The sequence below is a fragment of the Callithrix jacchus genome, chromosome 3 (assembly GCF_049354715.1).
Source record: "Callithrix jacchus isolate 240 chromosome 3, calJac240_pri, whole genome shotgun sequence".
NCBI lineage: Eukaryota > Metazoa > Chordata > Mammalia > Primates > Cebidae > Callithrix > Callithrix jacchus.
The window spans coordinates 98,275,001-98,280,008 of NC_133504.1; the positions used below are offsets into that span (position 1 = coordinate 98,275,001).

At 38.3% G+C, this 5,008-nt stretch overlaps 1 pseudogene across 1 annotated transcript in view; it reads left to right on the top strand.

The window, feature by feature from the left end:
* LOC100390511 (alcohol dehydrogenase 6-like) overlaps positions 1-3,772 on the top strand; it is a 7,606-nt pseudogene extending 3,834 nt beyond the window's left edge. Inside the window, exon 4 of the transcript XR_013533430.1 lies at positions 2,965-3,772. The product of XR_013533430.1 is annotated as an alcohol dehydrogenase 6-like (transcript). The remainder of the gene's footprint in view (positions 1-2,964) is intronic.
* The last annotated feature ends 1,236 nt before the right edge of the window (positions 3,773-5,008 follow it).

Sequence of the window (5,008 nt, forward strand, 5' to 3'; positions counted from 1 at the left end):
TTCCATCTCAAAAAAATAATAATAAATAATAAATAATAAAAATAAAGAATCCAGTGTCCAAAGTTTAAAGCAAACTTTAAATTGAAAAGAAAAGGCAATATTGTAATCTGTAAATATACTTCAGTGAAATTATGCACCTGCCAGCTGAAATTCTTTGGAGGATATACTTAGCCATTAGTTGCCATTGTTCAACTCATGTAAAATCTGATCCCAAGCAAATGAGTTTCATACTTCTAACTCAAAGATACTAACCACAATGAATTCATGATTTAAAAGAAATACTATTGATTTTTTAAAATGAGAATTATTTTACCCAGAGGAAAAATATCTTATCATAGAATCCTTTGATTTTCTGTTTTTTTGTTTTTTTTTTTTTTAACCTGTCCTGGGACATTTTTATAGACATTAGAAGCATATTTTATTGAAAAAGTAGAAGACAAACTAAATTAAATAAATCTGCTTAAGATTCTGGGTTTATAAGCTAGCAATCTGGAATTTGTGAAGAAATGTATTTATCCAGAAACTTTGGGCAATTCGAATGCCTGGGCAAAAAGAGATGAGAATTAGAGGAGTTGTCTTAATTACCTGCACTAGCGAGCTGTCTGTAGTCCCCAAGTTAGCTATGGCAGCATGTTATTACAGATATTAGAAGTCTTACTTAATTCATCTATAAACAGTAGATACATGGCAGGACCAGCAAGAAAAAAATAGTAATAATCCAGTTAAAACTGTGATTCAGTTCTTCTATTTCTTTCTTTTTTTTTTTTTTGAGATGGAGGTTTGCTCTTGTTACTCAAGCTGAGTGCAGTGGCACGATCTCAGCTCACCGCAACCTCCGCCTCCTGGGTTCAGGCAATTCTCCTGCCTCAGCCTCCTGAGTAGCTGGGATTACAGGCACGAGCCACCATGCCCAGCTAATTTTTGTATTTTTAGTAGAGACGGGTTTCACCATGTTGACCAGGATGGTCTCGATCTCTTGACCTCGTGATCCACCCACCTCGGCCTCCCAAAGTGCTGGGATTACAGGGGTGAGCCACCGCGCCCGGCCAATCACTAGTATTCTTAAAACCCTCAGTGAATGAACCTAATTCACTGGCCACTCTAACACTTATATAGTGATCATTAATGTAAATTAGTTTCTTCCACAGATAGTGTAGTCCTCTGGTTCAATGATTTTCAATCAAGGATAGCATTTAATGGGTGTTGGACAGTCCTGCTAAACCTCCTAGATTGTGCAAAATAAAGAATGTTCCCCACCCAAAATACCAGTAGTGACTTGTTGAGAAACACTGCCTAGTCCCGTCTGTGGTCCTAGAATTTTCATTCCTACGTCATTTGGTTGAAAGAAGAAAAAAAGGTGAGGGGTGGGGGAGTTGACATAGATGTAAAAATACTTTATCAGATCACTAACCAAAAGATAAAAACAAATAGAAATAGACACTTGGCCCTTCATGTCATGACATAGAGCAGTAATTAGAATTCTTGGTTACATATAACAGAAACCAACTCAAATTTAAAATAAATCTATTGAAAGAGTTTGTGGTAGTTTTGAGAATAAGTGGGGAAGCCTAACCTAAGCTGGAACCAAGAAAAGCAAGTAACTGCTAAGATCCTATCACAGAATAATCTGCATAGAGCAGATTACGCCACATTAACCTTTGCACAATTACATCACTCCCACCCTTTCTAGAAATGAGCAGACTGCCAAATTCTGTGTGGTAACGCACTGAGCATGGCACTTAGCCCAGTGCTAAATGTAATTCATTTCTTGAAAAATCATGAGAATAGAGAAAATACAATGCTAAACTTATCTTACCTTAGCTAAATCCATCTTTGCTTGTACAATTCTTCCAGAAAGCACATTTTATTCTCGTGTGCTTTGCACATATTCTTTTCCCAAGAGTTTTCACTGGGACTGCTGCCATGGTGAAAATTCTTTTAAGTTATTTGACTCATGCAGCAGCCGATCAAAACATACACGAGGACATGCACACACAAAAAATGTGCTATATTTAACATTTGAATTGTTTCTTTTCATGATTCCCAAGACCTTGGCCTTTGTTACACATTAGATATGGATTCACTGCTCCTGAAAGATTGTGTTGTATCAGACCAAGACAAAAGTATGCCAAATTGCAGGGTTTATTGCCGGCGACCATGGTGGACTCACGTCTCTCCAACTGGTGGCCCCCATAAGAAGGATAACAAGAACTTTTTATACCCGCAAAACCACCTTGGGAGTAGGGGTGAAGAGCAGAGATGGGGATGAAAGGTTGTAAATCACCTCCTGGGCAGAGAGGAGGTTGAGGGGGGCTCCAGACATTCCAAGGGCCAGGGGACTTTTGTCATTCCAATTGCCACTTAAGAGGTTTACAGAAGTCAAGATAAACATTAGTTTATACATTATGTGGACAGGTGTGGGGTCCACATAATTTTAGGTTACTTAGCACCAGGATGGAATTATCCGGGGTTGCTTATTCTGGTCAGTACCTGTAAACAGAGGCCAGCAATTCTGGCAGTTACAGATAAGAGAAGGTATGCAGCTTTACCTCTCTTTGCATTTTGCAAAGTAAACTTAGCAGTTTACAGAGGCCATGGCTAGCAGTCATTATGAGGAGAATGGAAACAGTTTTGTCTCTTTATAAAATGGCACTGTACAGGTTCTAACTCTAGGCTAGCTATGTCACAATTGCAGCCTGATACCAGGAACGCCTGAAGGCAAGGTCCACATTCTATCTGCTTTGAATCAATTCTCCTCCATAGTACCAGAAGTCTCCTTTAGGAACACAACCCTCTATATAAAGAGTGTGGTTTGGGTAGTCATTCTCATGATGACTGAGGCAAGTAAATGGGACAGCCTTAGATTTTCTGTCAAAGCCAACATCTTTGGCATTTGCTTTGATAAACTTTCTTTTATAATGAAGACTCATGTATAAAATTTGTCACTAGTCTGTGTATTTCCAGGCTGGAAGATCTGACAGCATGTCCCTAAACTGGTTGCTGATTATATGGCAGAGAAGTTTAATCTAGACCCACTATTTACTCATACTCTGAATTTTGATAAAATCAATGAAGCAGTTGAATTAATAATACTGGAAAATGTTAAACTGCCCACATAAATTTTATGTCTGTGTGTTTGAGACCAAGAGAAAGGGTAAATGGGCTTGGGAGTAGGAGAAGGGTCATCCATCCCTGCTGCAGAAGCTATATACAGATAATTGAAGAGGCTTTCAGAAATTCGTAAAGCATCTCCTTCCCCTCTGCATTTTGTTTTATTTCTAGCTAATAAAATATATAATCCTGAAAGTATTTAAATGTTCACTTACCGTTACCATTGCCATTATCACTGTATTTCCAATTTGGCTTTTTTTTACATGACATATTAACTGGAAGTCAGCTTGTAAAATTGTGGCTCAAGTTTAAAAACTTAAGAACGTAGTTTACAAATAGGCCATTGTTATATTTGTTGTTCTGCTTTGGTGGGGTAGAATAATTATTCATAGAATTCCAAGTTCTGAATACTATATTTGGCTGGGAAAACAGAAACCAGCCATAACCCAGGAATTGGCATTCCCCACACAAGTAAAAGCCTGCTTACCTACTTCTTACCATTGGAGCTTCATGTCATTTTGAAAAATCTTCTCATGGCTTATTTAATCTTCCCATTTTTCGCCTAAAGAGAAAAAAAATCTAGTTTACTTGTCTGCAAAGTGAGAATTTGAAATCCAAAACATAAATGTTGCTCTAGACATGTTCCAACCTTTTTTCTCTTCTTTTTTACAGTATCTGCTGTGTCCTGTTACTTTAAGTACAATGTAATTCATGCGAGACCTGAAGGATATTTCTCCAACTCAACTGTAGTCAATGTAATTTTCATGATTTAGAATTATTTGCACAATCCTATTTCTATATTATAACTTCTGATTCACTCTGCAGTGGACCATATGTGGCTTCTGAACTAACCATTTCATCTAAATTGTTCTTATGTAATCCAGTGTCACCCAGGATCAGCCTCCCTTTCAGAGCTAGATTAAGGTTGGCTTGAATCAGTCAACTCCACATCCTTCAGACATACAAGGTCAGTGCAAGATGCTCACATTTTCATAGTTGCCTCTATCTGTGGACCTTTATATTCTTATACACTCCCATAGGCCTAGACATGAAACATTGCCATTTTACTCCAAAGAAACAAAACTCCTCATTCATGAGTTTATTGAAGATTCAGGTTAACCCAAATCAAGTTAACCCAGTATCAAACACTCATTTATCCTATCTCCTTGGCACAAATCTCTTCTCTCCTGGATTGCCAAAGGAAGTTCAAATTCTTCTTCAATTGGTCAGGATGATTTAACTATCAGCAGCTCATAGTACCTGGCTTTATAACTAAGCTACCTAGGGATTCAGCAGAAAAAAAGGTGGGTGAGGGGAGTCATCATTTACCAGGATCCATACTTCCTAGAAAGCTGTTGTAATATTAAACAACAAAACTGTTTTTAATTCCAATCTTCACATAAAACAGAAATAATTATATACTTTCTTACCAATGTGTCCCATGGATTTTTTTTCCTCCAAGAAGTGGCTAAGGGGAAAATGAGCCCCAGTAATACTTTGTGGCATCCAATCTTTCTACCCTGACCCTTTGACTTTCTGTCCCAGCCCCTCTTAGTTCTCCTAGAATTAGGACTAAGGTTAAGTACCCTCTTGGGATATGACTTTCTTCCTTTCCTCTAGATACAAAAAGAGTCTCTTACCAAACCCCATACACACAACAGGAAGTCCCTTCCTAGTTACAGACTCTTCTGCTCCAGCTGGACTCCCATAGCTCTGGGCTCCCACTAGATCAGACAGGGGCCCCTGCGTGTCAGTAAGTTTTGGCTGACCTTGGGAGACCAAAAAATTGAATATCATGTTTTGATCTAAACAGTTTTCCTGATTTAACATTGGCCAGGAAGGTGAGCTGCATCCTCAGTCTCTCTCTCCCATCATGGTTTTCACATGATAGCAAAGG